Consider the following 20,579-nt stretch of genomic DNA (forward strand, 5'->3'; position numbering starts at 1 on the left):
ATCACGTGGTAAGGGGCCGGGATCAGCCCCTTACTCCGATCTGTGATCACCCGAGTCTCAATGACTCGGTGATAACAGTGTGCGCCACGCGTGCCCTGCAGGGGGGTGTGCAGGGAGCATGAAAAAGGGGAGGACGTCTATTGGCGGCCTCTCAGTAATATAGGTCCACGCTGTAGCCATCATTCGGCTATAGTGCAGATGGGAACAGGTTAATAAATGAAATAATAATTAAAAAACTGCATCTTCGATTTACTCGGGCTATCTTTGTGTACTAATACAATTTGTTTGATGATCTAAATCATTTAAGTGTGAGAAATATTTAAAAAAATAAAAAAACAGGAAGGGGGCAAATAGTTTTTCACAGCACTGTATATATCCAAAACAGGTAAAGAGGGACTCATAGGTGTTGCACTGGAAGTAAATCAGAACAACATTTTTATTGTTGGCATTTAGATGGGGTTTTGTGCATCTTTCTCAACACATCTTGAGAAGGATAGAAAGAGCTCCATTGAAATGTTGACAATAAAAACACTGTTGCTCTGATTTATTTCTGCTGCAAGAAGTGTGAGTGCCCCTATACCTGTTTTGGATTTGTGTGTATTTTTTAGTGGATAAGCACCTGGGCATTTACCACACACATTGAAAATACAGTATCTCACAAAAGTGAGTACACCCCTCACATTTTTGTAAATATTTTATTATACCTTTTCATGTGACAACACTGAAGAAATTATACTTTGCTACAATGTAAAGTAGTGAATGTACAGTTTGTATAACAGTGTCAATTTTCTGTCCCCTCAAAATAACTCAACACACAGCCATTAATGTCTAAACCGCTGGCAACAAAAGTGAGTACACCCCTAACTGAAAATGTCCAAATTGGACCCAAAGTGTCAATATTTTGTGTGGCCACCATTATTTTTCAGCACTGCCTTAACCCTCTTGGGCATGAAGTTTACCATAGCTTCACACAGGTTGCCACTGGAGTCCTCTTCCACTCCTCCATGATGGTGGATGTTAGATGTTGGATGTTAGAAACCTTGCGCTCCTCCACCTTCCTTTTGAGGATGCCCCACAGATGCTCAATAAGGTTTAGGACTGGAGACATGCTTGGTCAGTCCACCAACCTTTAACCTCAGCTTCTTTAGCAAGGCAGTGGTCATCTTGGAGGTGTGTTTGGGGTCATCATGTTGGAATACTGCCCTGCGGCCCAGGGGATCATGCTCTGCTTCAGTATGTCACAGTACATGTTGGCATTAATGGTTCCCTCAATGAACTGTAGCTCCCCAGTGTCGGAAGCACTCATGCATCCCCAGACCATGACACTCCCACCACCATGCTTGACTATAGGCAAGACACACTTGTCTTTGTACTCCTCACCTGGTTGCTGCCACACACGCTTGACACCATCTGAACCAAAGAAGTTTATCTTGGTCTCATCAGACCACAGGACATGGTTCCAGTAAACCAATGTCTTTAGTCTGCTTGTCTTCAGCAAACTGTCTTGTGCATCATCTTTAGAAGAGGCTTCCTTCTGGGATGACAACCATGCAGACCAATTTGATGCAGTGTGCGGCATATGGTCTGAGCACTGACAGGCTTACCCCCTTCAACCTCTGCAGCAATGCTGGCAAAACTCATACATCTATTTCCCAAAGACAACCTCTGAATATGACGCTGAGCACATGCACTCAACTTCTTTGGTCGACCATGGTGAGGCCTATTCTGAGTGTAATCTGTCCTCTTAAACCGCTGTATGGTCTTGGCCACCTCGCTGCAGCTCAGTTTCAGGGTCTTGGCAATCAGCTTATAGCCTAGGCCATCTTTATGTAGAGCAACAATTCCTTTTTTTTTAGATCCTCTTTGCCATGAGGTGCCATGTTGAACTTCCAGTGTGAGAGAGATAACACCAAATTTAGCACACCTGCTCCCCATTCACACCTAAGACCTTGTAACACTGAGGAGTCACATGACACCAGGGAGGGAAATGGTTAATTGTGCCCATTTTGGACATATTCAGTTTGGTGTGTATTCACTTTTGTTGCCAGTGGTTTAGACATTAATGGCTGTGTTGAGTTGTTTTGAGATGACAGCAAATTTACACTGTTATACAAGCTGTACACTCACTACTTTACATTATAGCAAAGTGTCATTTCTTCAGTGTTGTCACATTAAAAGGTATAACTACATATTTATAAAAATGTGAGAGGTGTACTCACTTTTGTGAGATACTGTATATACATTAAAGTGGTTCTTAAGGCTCAAGGTTTTTATACCTTAATGCATTCTCTGCATTAAGTTAAAAAAACCTCCTGGGTGCAGCTCCCCCCCAGCCCCCCTCATACTTACCTGAGCCCCATCTTGATCCAGCAATGTGCAAGAGAGCAGTGGCGGTCTCTCTCTCCTCATTGGCTCACAAGCAGTGAGAGCCATTAACTCATGCTGCTGTCAACCACAGTCAGTGAGCCAATGAGGAGGGAGCGGGGGGGGCATGCCAAGCCGCACTCCGTGTGTGAATGGACTTGTTATTGGGGGCCCTTGGCAGGGTGGAGGAGCCAGGGCCACTGACGAGGGACAGAAAAAGTAGAGGATCAGGGCTGCTCTGTGCAAAAGCATTGCACAGAGCAGGTAAGTATAACATATTTATTATTATTTTAAATATTTTCTTTTGAATCCCTTTAATACTATTGTCACATACACACTTCAAAACAACCTATTATTAAATGTCAGAAGCAAAACAAAATTGTGAAAAAGAAGTCATAAATTAAAACATGGCCTAAAGTGTCATTAAACCTACATTATAAAAAAACTATCAGTAAATGCTGTATTACATTCTGTTCATACTCACCTAGTCACTATGAGATTTGTTTTCTGTATTCTGCAAAAAAAAATTGGTTGATCTTGCTGCCCTCTACCTCCACCTTGTGTTCATGTCCCCAATCTAGCCAGGGGTTTTGCAGCTGTTAAGGCAACTCTGCACATTCACAGGTTTCAGTGAGTTTCTATGCTGAGCATTTCCTCCCTATCACATCTGAGCAGCCCATGTGACTATAGAGTCACACACGTGGGTGTATACACAGTGGTAACCACATGCCGACCAGCCGCCGCAGTTGGACTGCGGCAGAATGACACGGCTGGGTGAAACAACGTTATGTAACGTCGCTTCGCCCTGTGATCACAAGGGAGCGCACACGCCCCCCACTCGCTCCCTGATCCGATGCGAGTGCCCGGCGGTCTTGATCACCACCGGGCTCCCACTATCGCCACTGAGACACGGAGAACCCGGAACTGTGTGAACCCAGAAACACACAGTTTCCAGTTCTCTAACGGGAGAACAGACAGATCATCTGTTCATACAGAATATGAACAGACGATCTGTTATCTTCCCTGCACAGTCCCCTCCCCCCTTCAGTTAGAACACAAACTAGGACACACTTAACCCCTGCACTGCCCCCTAGTGTTAACCCCTTCACTGCCAGAGACATTTTTACAGTAATTAATGCATTTTTAATCGCACTGATTGCTGTATTAATGCCAATGGTCCCAAAAATGTGTCAAAATCATCCGACGTTTCCGCCATAATGTTGCAGTCATGATAAAATATGCAGATTGCCGCCATTACTAGTAAAAAAAAAATTAATAAAAAAAATGTTATAAATATATCCTTTATTTTGTAGACGTTGTAACTTTTGCGCAAACCAATCAATATACGCTTATTGCAATTTTTTTACCAAAGATATGTAGAAGAATACATATCGGCCTAAACTGAGGAAAAACATTTTTTTTTAGATATTTTTGCGGATATTTATTATAGTAAAAAAAAATGCGTTTTTTTCAAAATTGTTGCTCTTTTTTTGTTTATAGCGCACAAAATAAAAACCGCAGAGGTGATAAAATACCACCAATAGAAAGCTCTATTTGTGCGAAAAAAGGACATCAATTTTGTTTGGGTGCAACATCGCACGACCGTGCAATTGTCAGTTAAAGTGATGCAGTGCCAAATCACAAAAAATGCTCTGCACAGGACGGGGGTAAAATCTTCCGGGGCTGAAGTGGTTAATGATGGCCCACTTCATCCCTCCTCCTCCATGCCCACTAACCAGCTAAACACAACGGTGGTGGGATATTACATCTTGATTGATGGAGGGTTCACCTCCCTCTTATTCTAAGACACAGGTTGGAGGGGCATAACACAGACTGTGACTGGCAGAAATCCACCCACACCACATTATTTCCACAAAATAATAAAGATTTGATTTCAAATAAATATTTGTATGCCAATTTGCAACAATTTATTACAATTTATTACAATACTATTTATTTAATTTTATTCTGTATTCCAAAGGCTGTTTTTTTTATTTTGAACATGTGACCAGCAGCAGAGGACTAGAAGCTCATGTGCATATGCTATTATCTCCCTGCAGACAGGCTGGGAAAGATCTAGGTCATGTGACAGCTTTATATCAATTAGGAAAAAGGTACTTAGATTTTTTTTTTTTTAATAAAATAATTAGTGCCATCATCCATATACAGAAATAGAAGGGACAATGTAAATTAAACAGTGTGTGTTTAGCATCACTTTAATGCTTTTCAATAATAATCTTCATTTAATACATGTTTAGTATTGCACAAACATCTTTGATGTCTTCTTCAGATTTTAACTAAGTTTGAAGAGACACAAACAGTTCCTGCCAGTGGCAAAAACCCCATTGAATTTTTGGGTCGATTAACATTTTTCTGTCTTATAGTTCATCTCCCAAAAGTGGAATTAATTCTTTTTATTCTGCTGTCAAGAGATTTATTCTCACTCATTGACTTTCCACTGCTGAGAGAATACTAAAACATGAAAAATATGGAATCAGAATGTTATAGCTGGCTTCATTTCATCGTGCAATAATGATGACACCAAGGTTACCATGAATAAATAAACTCTCACCAACACTTCATCAACCTCACTTTGTCTATTTTCAAAGTTTTTCAAAGTTTTTCTTTTATGAGGAACTCTAGCTAAAATGTTCCCTTTTTCATTTAGAATACATTGGGGAGGGGTAAAAACATCTGATTATATTGTGTTTTTTTTTTTTTTTTTACTAATTACAATGGGATTGACTTACTAAAACTGAAGAGTGCAAAATCTGGAGCAGCTCTGCATAGAAACCAATCAGCTTCCAGGTTTTATTGTCAAAGCTTAAAGGAGCAATCGGAAGTTAGAAGCTGATTGGCTACTATGCAGAGCTGCACCAGATTTTGCACTCTCCAGTTTTAGTAAATCAACCCCAATATGTGTCTCTTTTAGGAAATGTACCTTTAAGCAGAACTCCAGGCAAATGTTTTTTAGTCATTCATTTTGTTGTAAAAAAGTTACCTCTAATGAGGTGGATCCCATATTCAGAATTGCTGCAGATTCTAGTAAATTTACACTTTCATTCGTACTAGAAAGTATAGATTATACTATATTTCTGGCCCACTGCTGCTATGACAGCTGTGGCTCCCTTGCCTATTCACAGAATGCCTTAAAACCTATGAACTAGCATTCTGTATGGGCAAGGGGAGTACATATAAACAATACTACAACTTCTGTGTATAAGAGCCACATCTCCCATGGTTGCAGTGGGCCAGATCTATAGCATAAGCTATACTATCCAGCATGAATGAAAGTGTAAATTTCACCTCATTATAGGTAGCTTTTCTTTGTAACACAGTAGCAATGAATCAAAGCCATTTCCCCGAAGTTTGTTTTTTACCTTCCACTGTTGGTGAGCTAAAGTGATATTAAAGGCAGTTTCTTTTGTCTTAACAAATAACAAACTTGTCATACTTACCTGCTCTGTGCAGTGGTTTTGCACAGAGCAGTCCTAAACATCTTCTTCAGGGGTCCCACTACAGTGCTCCTGGCCCTTCCCTTCTGCCGAGTGTCCCCACAGCAAGCAGTTTGCTATGGGGCGACCGAGCAGGCTCACTCCTGAGCTGCTGCTCTGTCTGTCCATTCACAAACAGAGCGTGGTTCGGCCCTGCCCCCACTCTCTCCTCATTGGCTCACTTAGCTGTGATTGACAGTAGCGGGGGCCAATGGCTCCCGCTGTTGTCCCAGTCAATGAGGAGGTAGAGACCTTGGAGAGCCACTGCTCTCGTGCACATCGCAGTATTGAGATGGGACTCAGGTAAGTATTGGGGGCTATGCGGGGGAAACTGCAAACAGAAGGTTTTTACCTTCATGCATATAATGCATGAAGGTTAAAAACCTTGAGCCTTTACAACCACTTTAACATTTTCTAAACAGAATTTAGAGAGAACTCTAAAAACCTGACACAGGTTCCAGCTCATCTATCTATCCAAAACCTAAAATGTTTTGGCTGAAGTTCACTTAACTTAGTACTTCAATTAATTTTTGTTTATAGAAAATAGACTTGATTTGCTAAAAATCAATGTAAGATCATATTCATATGCAATAGCTCCCCAATTATAACATGATTCTTCATTGCCATATATATTTTTTATACATTTCAAAATCTGCATGTAAATGTACCCTTCATTTTATGTTAAAAATGGGTGGCAATCAGCATTATGTTTTGCGCTGTCCATAGTGCTGATTTTTGAACACATTTCTTTTTTTATGACAAAAATTTTTACATTACCAAGCATATTACATATTTTACCTAATATTTTGTAAATCATTAATGATTATTGATCAGATAATCCCAGTAAGTGTCATCACTGTACTTTTTTACCCCCAAACTCTTTTCAATCAACAAGCAGAAGAAGAAAGAGGAAGCAGAGTTGTGTTTCTAATTGGTATATCCTGGATAAGTTATGGAGCCTTAAGCAGAAGCTAAAGCTGAATTTCAGGCAGCTAAATACACAGTAGAAATTCATATAGGAGCTGATATACAAAAGATTTGTCCAGCCAGATTTACACAGCCCCTACCAGACAGCATGCACAGGTTGGTAAACTCAATTTTACATTTTAGTCATTTTAGTCTCCTCCCTGGCCCACAGAGGTTGTACGATAAAGGAGCAGCAGCAAACTTCTCTCTCTTTTTTTCTGTCCTCATGTTCCTTGTCAGCACACGTGCATGTAGAAGATACTGACTGGATGGCCTTCCCTCTCCTGGTGTAGGTGTTGATATGCAGGTGAAGACAAGAGGCTGATATTAGGACATAATAAGGTACTTGCATTAGTTGTATTTAAGCATGACTGTAATGACTTTTAACAAATACACACTTTAAATAAAGTGTTATTTATATCTGTCTAAGATTCCGCGTTAATTCAGATTTTTTTATATGTTAGCAGAAAAAGAAAACTTTTTTTCTATATTTTTTATTTTCTTTGATTCAACAGCAGTTATTCTTTAAATTTAACAACATGTAGCAGGCAAAAAGCTAAAGCATTTTTCAAATTCAAAAAAAGCTTTTTAACTATTAAAAAGCTTTGTAAATTAGGTGTTAAAACCACAAGAAAAAATCACAAGAAAAAATCTCAAGTGTTAAACGATATGGTCACCTTTTCTAACAATCTAATGCCCCGTACACACGGTCGGACTTTGTTCGGACATTCCGACAACAAAATCCTAGGATTTTTTCCGACGGATGTTGGCTCAAACTTGTCTTGCATACACACGGTCACACAAAGTTGTCGGAAAATCCGATCATTCTGAACGCGGTGACGTAAAACACGTACGTCGGGACTATAAACGGGGCAGTGGCCAATAGCTTTCATCTCTTTATTTATTCTGAGAATGCGTGGCACTTTGTCCGTCGGATTTGTGTACACACGATCGGAATTTCCGACAACGGATTTTGTTGTCGGAAAATGTTATCTCCTGCTCTCCAACTTTGTGTGTTGGAAAATCCGATGGAAAATGTCCGATGGAGCCCACACACGGTCGGAATTTACGACAACACACTCCGATCGGACATTTTCCATCGGAAAATCCGACCGTGTGTACGGGGCATTACAATGTTAACAGTGTCACAGCTCAAAAGCACAATGTAAGCACAGTGAAGAATAAACCAGGTTCACGCGTTTCACACTACCTAGAGCTTAAACATGATCACTTAATCGTTTATGCCACATTGTTTATGCCACAGGTGTGCAAATTGGGCCTGCACATGCTGGAGAGTATGTGTGAGGTGTATTGTTGTGGATCTGCCTTGAGCAGCGCTCCTTAACTTGGCAGACGGCTTGTAGTTCTCAATTAACTATGAGAGCACTGATGAGTTCCCTCAAAGTTCACTCTTCCTGCACATCAGTCACTGTCACTGTCTACTCAAATATAGACGGTGTACTATGTTCTTTCAGGAGCCTGGCATAGTACCCACAATCCACGGATCTCAGGTGCAGTGTCTTGCAGGCCGCAGTGTAAAAAAAAAATGCACAATTATTTACCCTATTTATTTATTGTAAAATGTTAACTTAGCCTTTATTACATAATATGATGCCTCTGTGCCCTGTGAGGAAAAGGAGAGAGAGCAGACAAGGAGAGTGGTGGATCGTAAAAGGAGCCAAGTAAGTATTTATGGGGGAGGTTGAGAGATGCTGATTATGGAAGGTTTTTTATCTTAATGCAGAGAATGGATCAAGGTAAGACACCTTATGTCTTTACAACAACTTTAGGTCCTAGTGCAAACAAGGCCCATATACTGACCAGGACGGCCCCCTGCCAGAACACTCCAGTCAGTTCTCTCAGCCATTGGCTAAGAATGCCAATCGGGAGACCTTCTTCGATCATGACCCTTCAACACCGGCTGCCGCACACACGGGCCGAATATCGGATGGTTTCTATTGAAGCATCTGATGCCACCCCGACATTGAGCCCGTGTATACTGGGCTTTAGGAAATATTCTAGACAAAGCTGGGGTATGAGTAAATAGAATCATCTTATAATAACATAGTAAAGGTTTTCTTTCACGTATGTTTCTGTAGCTTTATAGAGTATCCACTGTACAATTAAAACAATTAGGTCTAAAATTATTTTAATGGCAGTTGACTCTAGACAGCCAGGCAGCACATAGTGCCCACTGGGCACAGCAATATAATACACTTGATAGGCCTGTTCATAGTTCAGTTGAACTAATTCCTAGATTTCTTATGGACCATGTATAAGGCCACAGTACTAGTATCTTAAATACATCACCAAATCTTCCTTAAAGCATACAGTTGACTGAACTTACGAGTTGAGATTTAATATTCCCCTCATTTTCCTGCACTTCATGATTATTTAGCAAGACCTTTCAAAGTATCAATGGTGACATGATTTTTTTCAAGTGAAAAACGCAAAACAGTCCCTCACACGCAAGCAATGCAATAGCGCATGAAATTGAACTCCAAAAAGAGCCACCATTCTGTGTGACTTCTTGGCTGGCACAATTTAGATATTTATAGCTTTACAAACGGGCCACTGGAGAAGAACTTGAAGCTTTTCCTAGCCAGCAAGGATTAATGAACATGTGCACCTAGTAATTACACCACTCCATCTTTCTGAAAGCCCTCACACTGCCTCAATGGCGGAGCTTATAATGAACAGCCGTTGAAAATATCAATCAGCAATTGTACAAGTCATCTAAATACCTACATATTGAGGCTGTTTTCACACCTTGACTCATTGTGGTCTTGGTAAGTCATTGGGAATGAATGTCAGTTACATGTTTTACCTTTACATCTTGTGTTACTGGCCACGCTTCATTTAAACAGCAATATAAAGAAAAACTCATTAGTTCAAACAGGTACAACTAAATGGTAAAAACCATTTTGGGGGTAATCATTGATACTAGAAGTTAAAATAAAACTGCAGAATGTGTTTAAATCATAATACTGCAGGCATAGGAAACACAAGGGGCTAGTGGACTAATGAAAGGGCATGTTAACAAGCATATTTTATAGGTGATTAGTTGTGTGCCTCAACTCATTAAAAAAAAGAGTTACCGTATATTATGTATGTATCCACATATGAAAACCACACACACACACACAGATGCATATATGAGTTTTTTTCTTATCCAATTTGAACATGGCTTTCTGCAAGCTTCTTAGTAAAAACAAAGTTTGTAGACTCGTGTGAGCAGTGTTGCTACTGAATATAATACCAGCCTCCTATACATCAAGGCACTCAACCACATGGGTTTACAGAAATGCACACAGAACAATACTGCCTGGTGAGTTTTGCATCATCGAAGCTTAATATAAAAAAAATGAGTTAAAAGCAAGTAACACATGTTACAGAAAGTGTTAACTTTAAAAAAAACGGCCACAAACATTGATAAATGTTCAATAAACAAAATATATGTTTAGGGTTATTATTTATATTGAAGAGAAACTATGGTTTATATTTGTGCTACTGGTATACAGATCAGAATAAAAAATGCATATACAGTACAATTCCACCTGTACTGCTGTACCAGATTGATACTATATGACTGAACACGGCATTGCTTAGCTGCTGCCCTCATCCACAGAATTCACCTAATTTAACATTTACATTTCAGCACTGTAGCAGCATCCTCTGCAAACTCACTCTACCAGAGACAAGACATCTACATGATGCACCTTACATGCTTGTATTAATGGGCCTTGCACATGTTGTAATGGAATTACATCTATTCAAAATAAGGCACAAAGAAACAAAGCACACTCTGGCTGCATATTCCAAGTGATAGAGCCATCCCGGTCTTCAGTTTAAAATACATCAGCTAACGTGATGATAGCAGTTCACACAGACCTCTGGATTTAAGTACAAAAAGCATTCCCCTCCCACCTATTGCTCTCAGTCTCCTGCATCAGAAAGGAGGACTTACTAGAAGATGCTGGCTGAAATGAATGAGCAGGAATCCTTGTCTCTATTAAATAAAGCACCCATGTGAGCCTTGTTAATTCTGTCGGTTGGCCTTACCTTGACGACGTGACTGTTAAATAAATAAATAAAAGGTCCCACAGATGATTTCAGTTCAGAGAATCCAGCAGTGCATCCGTACAGAGCTTTGCCATTGCTAGTCTGATGAAAAAAGGCAGCTACCGGGATGCTGAACGACACACCAGCCAACTTTGTATGTAGGGAAAGCTCAGTGGAAAATCTGGCCTGCAGCTCAGCAGGGTAATGGACTGGATTCTACATTATAGTCTTTTATATTGAATTGCTGAATTAAAAAGATTTATAGTACAAACACATGTATGGGTTTATGCTTCCAGATTCTTGTCTTTTCTTCCATTGAATAATCTATATGGAAAGACAGACATCTGTGACAGGATTTATTAGACATGCTGAGAACACACTCCGCACTGTAGAAATGATAAAGCAGAGGTATTGTGCTGCACGATAAGGGTGAATACACATATAGCAATCATATTTTTCAACTATTTAATATTGGAAGGCTTGTGATTCCTAACTAGACCTTTATTTTGTTTCCTTTTTGAATACCTTTTTCCTTTCTGCTGGCAAATGATGATATGCCAAGTGCAGTCACCTACAGCAATTGATCATATTTTAACTGCAACTGATCCTTTTACAGGGAACTAAAAACTTGCTTGTGGCTGTGGATTACTACACTATGTACAACATTACTGCTATTTGAAACGCCTTGCTAAAATTCTACAGCGTGCATCTGATATATCCTGCATCCTCAAAGTATTATATGAATAAATATTCCTTGTGTATTTTATTTAAACTATGAAATGCTATTTTATATCTTTATGAAGATTTTTAAATTGACACTGCCATTCAATATAAAATACATTAAAATAAAATATACCTATCCTAGTGCAGACGAGGGAGCCTGTAAGGATCCTCAGTATACTGAAGCACTTTTACAGTACATGCATTTCCACAGGCTCTAAAATATTCCACTGCCCCCCACCAATTATACATTTCAGAATCTTAAAACATATTTAAAAAAAGGAAGCATTACTTCTATTACCAAAGCTGACATGGTGTGGGATCAGATGCAAAGGGGTACTCTTATTGGACTGCTTTACTGACAGGCAACCTGTTGTTCCATCATTATATGCCTAAAGACATCCTCATCATCGCTTTAGATGTTATTACTCCTTCATTCCTTCTAGTCGATAGACCATTTGCTACTAGGTTTACCTGATTTGCGGGGCAGTCCTATAATTTGACAATTTGCCACTAGAAATGTCCCTGATTTTGAACACTCTTATGCCGCGTACACACGATCGGACATTCCGACAACAAAATGCATGTTTTTTTTCCGATGGATGTTTTCTCAAACTTGTCTTGCATACACACAGTCACGCAAATCTTGTTGGAAATTCCAGTCGCCAAAAACGCAGTGACGTACAACACGTACGACGAGCCAAGAAAAAAATTAAGTTCAATAGCCAGTGCGGCTCTTCTGCTTGATTCTGAGCATGCATGGAACTTTGTACACACGACAGTGTTAATTTAGTCAACTAAAACGACTAAAACATTTTAGTCGACTAAAATGACTAAAACATTTTAGTCGACTAAATGAGTACTGTTTTAGTCGACTAAAATATAACAAACTAAAACAATTGAGATGACTAAAATACGACTAAAACTAAAAGCCATTTTAGTCAAAAGACTAAAATGAGACTAAAACTAAAATGCCATTTTAGTCCTAAGACTAAAATGAGACTAAAACAAGAATGCCATTTTAGTCAAAAGACTATGACTAAAACTAAATTGCAATTACTGAAATGTACTGGAGATTTTAGTCGACTAAAACATAGGACATTTTAGTTGACTAAAATGTACTGGAGATTTATTCGACTAACTACGACTAAAACTAAAACAATTGCAGAAGACTAAAATGGGACTAAAACTAAAATGACATTTTAGTCCTAAGACTAAAATTAACACTGACACATGATCGGAATTTACGACAACGGATTTTGTTGTCGGAAAATTTGAGATCCAGATCTGAAATTTTGTTTGTCGGAAATTCTAACGGAAAATGTCCGATGGAGCCTACACACGGTCTGAATTTCCGACAACAAGCTCCCATCGAACATTTCCCATCTGAAAATCCGACCGTGTGTATGCGGCATTACACTCGATCATAAAATAACATTGATCATCTAAGCATTTTGAGTTTTTTTTTTTTTTTAAAGAGCTATTTAGGGTAAAATGCAAAACTGTATCCTAAAGTAGTATGGTAATGGAAGATTGTAACTTAGTAGCGGCATAGATAAAGAGATTATTTATTTGTTATAATTCTATATATAAAATACTCAGGGGTTGATTTACTAAAGGCAAATAGATTGTGCACTTTGCAAATGCAGTAGCACTCATTTTCTACAGAGCTTCACTTTGTAAAAATTACCCAACCACGTGCAAGGAAAAAAAACAACTGCTTTTTTGCTTGTACATGATTGGATGATGGAAATCAACAGATTTTTACTGCATTCATTAAAGTGATTGTAAACATTTTTTTTTATAAATAATAAACATTTTATACTTACCTGCTCTGTGCTGGTTTTCCACAGAACAGCCCCAATTGTCCTCTTCTGTGGTCCCCATCACTGCTCCTGGCTCCTCCTCTTAGGCAAATGCCCCCAAAGGAAGCTGCTTTCTATGGAGGCACTCACGCAGGCTTGATCCCAAGCCTCTCTGCCTGCATCTATAAACACAGCCAGCATTGCTCTGCTCCACCCCCCCCACTCCCTTGTCACAGAGTTTGGTTGACAGCTGCAGGGGTCAAAGGCTCCCACTGCTATTAATCTATTAATCACTGGGGGAAAGCAAGGAGAGATGCTGCTCTTGGACACAGTCCAGTAATAAGTGAACACTGTTCAAGGTGTATGTGCAGCACACTGTGTATAACATCCAAGACAGAGGTGCCTGCCTGGCTCATCTCCGAGATCAGCAGGAACAGAATCATAATATTAATCCAGTAGGCCTAAATGTTAGGTTTTAAAGTCCCATTAGAAGAATATAGTATTGGTGTATGGTGTATTTGAAAGCGATGGTGACAACCTCCACCCATAACTGAGTTGATTTTATGGTTTGGTGAAGCCCCCCAAGCCCGATCTTGATCCAGGACTGTGTCCAAGAGGAGGATCAGAAAAAGTGTTGATGGCTGCACACTCAGGATGGACGTCAAAATGTTATTGTAGCATATCAAAAGATAAAATCATAACAGTGCTCACAGTGACACTCGGTCGCGTCATTCATTCACAGTATTCTGTGAATTGGAAAACTGCAAGTCCCAACAGCCTTTGTGGCTGTCGGCTTGTAGTTCTCAATAAACTACCAAAGCACTGTTGGTTACTCTTGGTAGTTCACTGAACTTCCTGTCAGAGTGCAACTGCCTGCCCCTATCAGAGGTACGGGCAGACAGATACACAGACAGTCTGCAGGACCGTGGCATTACACCCACAATCTACTGATCATGGATGCAATGCTTTACAGGTCACTAACAAAAAAAAATAATAAATGCATATTTTTTTACCTGAAAAAAATGTGCATTTATTATTTTTTCTGTAAATGTGAACTTACTCTTTTAAGCTATGAGGAGTGCAAAGTTCACAGTCTATTTGCCTTTAGTAAATCAGCCCCTTTGTGTCTAGAGAACACTTTCCCAGGAAGATATTTAATTGTAAATCTCTTAGGGACAGCAAAAGAAAAGAAAAGGTAGAACATTATGTTTTGAGTAAATTGTAGAAACCTTGCGCTACAGAAAAATAGTATGTCCAAATTTAATTTAATTAAAGCTACTCCCCTCAAAGTGCAGTGTGCTAACTTTAGTGTTAAAATGGTATGTGATAGGGGGTGCTAGTATAAGTGCTATACAAAAAACTTCAAAATTCAAGATATACAATTTGTGATTAGACAAACATAAAAAAGTGCATAGCGCTATAATAAACAGTTGATAATATTGGTGATGAATTCATTCATCTGATAATCAATCAAGAGTAAAGTCCATATAAATTAATTTTGTTGTGATTCTTATCCATACACCGCCACCAAGGCAGATCTTTATGAATATCACCCGATGGGTGTGAGTAAAATGACATGACCTCTTTAACTAAAAAGAAGGTCACAACAGGCAGTTTGGATAAACCAGTGGGCTTGCTGGTAACCAATGTAGATGTGCCTGAAATCCTTTTTCAATAAGATCCTCCTCTCCACCACAGGTAAACCATTGAAAAAATGAACAAAAAACGGACCGTAGCGTAATACAGTTTATTTAAAAAAATAGATAAAACAAGTTCAAATTGGCTGCTTACATTTAAAGGTGCCTTTTTCCGGCACTGAGGATATCAGCATGTAAACACCATGTGTAGATCAGCAGCCTCCGCTCGGTATCTGGCGTGCGTTCCGCCGCCATGGTGTTGGTAAACTGGAAATGGGTTACTGGAAGTGACATGACCGGGATGCGCCTCGACGTACGTTTCGTTTTACAACGTAATCAGAGACACTACTTTTTGATTGATTATCAGAATAATGAATTCATCACCAATGTTATCAACTGTTTATTATAGCACTATGCACTTTATTATGTTTGTCTAATCACAAATTGTATAGCGTGAATTTTGAAGTTTTTTTGTATAGCACTTATACTAGTGTCCCCTATCACATACCATTTTAGAACATTACGTTTGCCATTTTTATTTGTCTGTATGCATAAATAAAGAAATAATGTGAAAAGTGCATTAACCACTTGCCCTCCAGATAATTTACCCCCTTCATGACCAGGCCATTTTTTAAAATACGGTGCTGTCTTACTTTAACTGACAATTGCGCAGTCACGGGACACTGTGCCCAAACAAAATGTATTCTCCTTTTTTTGCTATAAACAAGAAAAGGCCAACAATTAAAAAAAAAAACAATATTTTTTACTTTCTTTAAAATAAAAAAAAATATTTCTTGATAAATTTAGGCCAATATGTTATCTGCTACATGTTTGTGGTTGAAAAAAATCACATTAAGCAGATATTGATTGGTTTGAGCAAAAGTTATAGTGTCTACAAACTATGGGATTTATACTATAATTTTTATTTATTTTTTTACTAGTAATAGTGGCGATCAGCGACTAAAGGTGGGACTGCGATATTGCGGTGGACATTCGGACACTAACTGACACTGTTGACACTTTTTGGGAACCAGTGACACTAATACAGTGATCAGTTAAACATCTAGGGCAAATAAAGGGTTAAATGTGTTCCTAGTGAGTGTTTTGGTGTACTATGTTAGGCGTTTTTGCCAGGGGAAGAAATGGATTTTGTTCTCTGCTTTGCGGGGAAAAAAAATCTTTTACTTCCCCGCTGATAGGACAGGGCTCTATCTTGTTTACATATGCAGGGCTCTGTCTAAATTCATGATGATGGCCAGGTGCCAGAGGAAATCCATTGGGCAGCACCTGTTGATCAACATTTGCTGTGTTTAATCTGGGTGGCTGGGTTGCCGGCAGTGCTCGTGCATGCCCCCTACCTGGAAGTGTCAGATCACGTACTAGGTACGTGATCTGGCACAGCCGAGCTGCCTTGATGCCATATACCTATGTTATGCGGTTGGCAATTGGTTAATAGTAAAGGTTTTTTTTTTCTTTTTTTAAATTAGTGTTTTTTGGGCTGACTGTGCATTCTTGGATACATTTACCCTATCCATTTTTCCTGGTGACCATTGTCACTGGGGCAGAAAGCAATTGGAAATAGAAGTTTACAGTTAGGAGCAGAAATGAAAATCTTCCAATGGATAAACCTGTTCCCATGACAACTATGAGGGGATTGGAGAAATCTTCTCTCATTTCCTTTCATGTCTCCCAGACCAAAATTGAAGGGAATTCTTCCAGTAAAACACAGACAAATAGTAAATAAACAAAAACATTAGGGATTTTAGGCTTTTCATATCCCAGATAGCAAGGATAACTTGCCACAAATTTGTGGCAGTGTTGAATTGTAAGTCTTGTTAACTTGCTGCACATTTTCACTGGCAAGTTGTACACTTGCAAAGCACTTGAAGCACAAGTTCTAGTTGAGACTTTTCCAAGTTATAGCAAATTTGCATGACAAATCTCTAGCAAGAACAAAGTTGCAATGGTGAGCCTAAAGCAAGTGCTCTGCAAGTCACAGTGACCCCTGTGGTTGGATGACTATAGCACAACATAACCGAACCAGAACTTGCAGCAGACTTGCAGAATGTTTGCAAAGAAAGTTGATCTGGAGTCATGCAATGCGGCAAGTCTAGCAATAACTTAGCAAGTCATTTTCAAACTTGCAGCACAATTGCTTGCTATCTGGGATTATATCCAAAATGACAACATTTTATAAAGGTCATATAAGTTTTTTCCAAAGTATCAGAGAACTCCAGACCAAAGCAATTGAATACTTTTGTCCCGCACAATCAGAGCTACAGAGGTGAAATGGCAGTACAAATTCTTGGGAAGTCTTCAGGCTCTAAGGTTTGACTCATTTTACATTTGATACAGTCTGTCTGTAGTTTTTACAATACAAAAAGTCTTCTGTTAAAGTATGTAGAGGTTACTACCACTTCTATATTTAATGGAACAAAAAGAATATGGGGAAAAGTGGGTAAGCTTGTCTTAAGGCCCCCCCTTTTCCTTATGGGATTGTGGCAGGATCAGTTTCAAGGCTCCCCACTTTGAGAAAACAGCAGGGAAGCCTATGATTGGTTATTCCAAGTCAGCTGGAAAACATGGGGCTCCCCTGTCAGGATAGGTCAGTAAAGGTCAGATGACCCCCTGGAATATTCTGGAATTCCAGCAGGTCCCTATATGAAAGTCTAGTCTGAAGGGTCCGGGGCCAGTCACCTGAAGAGGATCAACAGCGAAACTTCCCACCCACTTTTCCCTGTCGTGGCTATATTATGTGATAGGGTCCTTCTTGCAAATTAAGCAAGAGGGGACAGTTGTGTTAAATAAAATTGAAGTCGGATTGCTTATTCATCTTGAGTCTTAGTGGATGAGCTGTATTCTTAAGTTTTGGTGTATTTAGTTATTTCAATGCTGAAATAAAATACATATGGTTATTTGATATTTAATGAATATGTTTGTAAACTAATAATATAATCCGCGGCCACATTTTATCCAATACAATATTGTTTTAAAAGAAGTTATTTGTTTGGTGTTTTTATTTTTGTCCAGGCATTCCTGCCTGCGATCCTATATACATACCGTATTTATTGGCATATAGCACAAACAGGTGCAAAGTGTTTTGGGCTGCCTCAGAGGGGAAGGGGGCGCCATCATATTACATAGAGTGAGGAGTTCCTGTTTACTCGGCGGCCTCTGTAATATGAAGTCCCCTCTCCTGGACCAGCATTGGACCAGTGTTCTGTCTATCATAGGAGCCAGTACAGGAGGTGGGGCTTTGTGTTAAAGAGGCCGCCGAGTAAACAGGAGATCCTTGCTCTGATGTGAGGCTGCAGATGGGCACGGATCAGGCTGCATTAATGGTCAATGGTAAGGCTGTAGATGGGCAGTGGGCACTGATCAGGCTGCAATGGTGAGGGTGCAGATTGGCACAGATCAGGCTTCATTGATGGGCAATGGTGATGATGCAGATGGGCACTGATCAGGCTGCACTAATAAGGCCGCAGATGGGCACTGATCTGGCTGCAATGGTAAGGCTGCAGATGGGCACTGATCAGACTGCAATGGTGAGGCTGCAGATGGGAAATGATCAGGCTGCAATAGTGAGACTTTAGATGGGCACTGACAGGCTGCAATGGGGAGGCTGCAGATGGGCACTGATCAGACTGCTTTGATGGGCAATGGTGAGGCTGTATTAATGGGCATTGGTGAGGCTGTATTGATGGGCACTGACCCTTATTTTGCTTCAAATTTCTTTTTTTTTAATTTTAGTTTTTCTATGCCATATATGCATTATATGTGTGTTATATGCTTGTGTGTATTATATTCCGATAAATATGGTAATCATTTAGTACATTGTACAATTTTATGTTTTCTCTTAACTGTACACTGTGGCACTGGGAAATGTTTGAGACCCCTTATTGAGCAGCATTTAAAAAAAATCATACAACATATTGGTTTAAAGTATAAAGATACAACATTTTTGATTTTGAGTAGAGTATAAAGTGGTTAAAGCCATTTGGCTGGTTGATTGATTGGTTTTGCCATCTGCCTCCTATTTTGGAGTTTTTTATTTCAATGTTTTTATTAATGTTGTATTGAAAAACAGAGAGTACACAACTCGTATCCAAACAATTATATCAAGATAGAGATTAGATAAAGTCCCACAATGCAGGTGGGTGATATCAATATATCAATGGCAGGCATTATCTACAAAATAATATATCATCATATCAAATACAATCAATAGTTAGACATGAAAACTTGTCTGTCAGACAGAGATGAACCACCCTATCCGGGCGCTTGTAAAGTCCACTCAGGGGACTTAAAAAAAACAAAATAGCTCAGCATCTCCTTAACCCACTAGCCAGTCGACATGGGTACTATTTTGGAGATTTTACTTGACTTTCTGTCCTGTAGACAAAACAAGAAATAAAAAACATCTCCAAGTCAGAGCTCAACAGAACAGATATGCCCATTGGAAGATTTCTCTTCTTTTGCTGTTTTGGTAACAACTCAAAATTTGGGATGTTCATACATTTTCAGTCCTGGTAATACAGGTCACCAGGACAAATATAAAGTGTGAATATCCTGTATGGGGACACAGACAGAAAAAAAAAGCCAGACAGAGGTTCTTACCTCTTCACTCTATTTAAAACCAAAACAGTGGCTTTAGATACACCTTTTGGCGTTTTTGAAGTTTTTTTTACAATAAATGTAGATGTGTAAGGGTTCACCAGTCTATGCCCCTATTCAAGGGCAGTTGTGCTACAGCATAAAACAGAGCATATGTTGATACCCAGGAGACACAGGTGCAGTGTACAGCATACTGACAGCAGCCTGTCAAAATCAATGACCTATGGCAGCTGTATGCTGCTCCGACTGGCACTTGCATATAAGGCTTTATGTTTACAGGGATGTATGCCTCAAACATGAACTTTCTGCATTTAGGGCATGTGTTCATGCAAGCATGGGCCCTGTGCAAGAGTACAGTTTGGAACAGAATACAGCTGTATACAACCATCATGTATTTTAGCCTGTATGGGCCAAACCACCCATTTGAATGAGATCTATTTCAGCAGCCTGCAGCTACACTTTATCAAAGGCAGTATTTAAGCCTCCAGGGATACATAACTATGAACAAATACAGTATATACATAATTAATACTATAGTTGCCAATGTAGTTTTGGGGCTTGCATACATACAGTATATGGTAAACATAAAACCTAACTTGAAAAATAATAACATAATAATCTAAAGAATATGAATATATGAATAAAAAGTTACAGAATATACACATACTAAACCATTTTACCAACAAATACCACTTATCAACTTTATTTAAACCTCAGACTTTTTTCAGCATGGCAGCAGATTCTGATTTGAATATCTGAGTATTCTAATCTAAAACACAATGTCTTATCAACACCAGCATATTACAGGGATTTCAATATGTTGCTTTTCTACAAAAGATCTGATGGAGATGACAACATTACAGAAAAGATTAGATGAAGAGACAAGCAATACTGTATTAGCTTCCATTATTCTTCAC

General features: G+C 39.2%; 1 protein-coding gene across 2 annotated transcripts in view; it reads right to left on the reverse strand.

The window, feature by feature from the left end:
* DMD (dystrophin) overlaps positions 1-20,579 on the reverse strand; it is a 3,507,873-nt gene that overhangs the window by 1,767,922 nt on the left and 1,719,372 nt on the right. Inside the window, exon 1 of one of the 2 annotated variants that reach the window (XM_073614839.1) lies at positions 10,887-11,004. The exons of the other annotated variant lie outside the window; for it this stretch is intronic. The gene's annotated coding sequence lies outside the window, so the exon portion shown is untranslated. Of the gene's footprint in view, positions 1-10,886; positions 11,005-20,579 lie in introns of those variants that run through there. 2 annotated transcript variants of the gene reach the window in all.

Source organism: Aquarana catesbeiana, linkage group LG02 (genome assembly GCF_042186555.1).
Source record: "Aquarana catesbeiana isolate 2022-GZ linkage group LG02, ASM4218655v1, whole genome shotgun sequence".
NCBI lineage: Eukaryota > Metazoa > Chordata > Amphibia > Anura > Ranidae > Aquarana > Aquarana catesbeiana.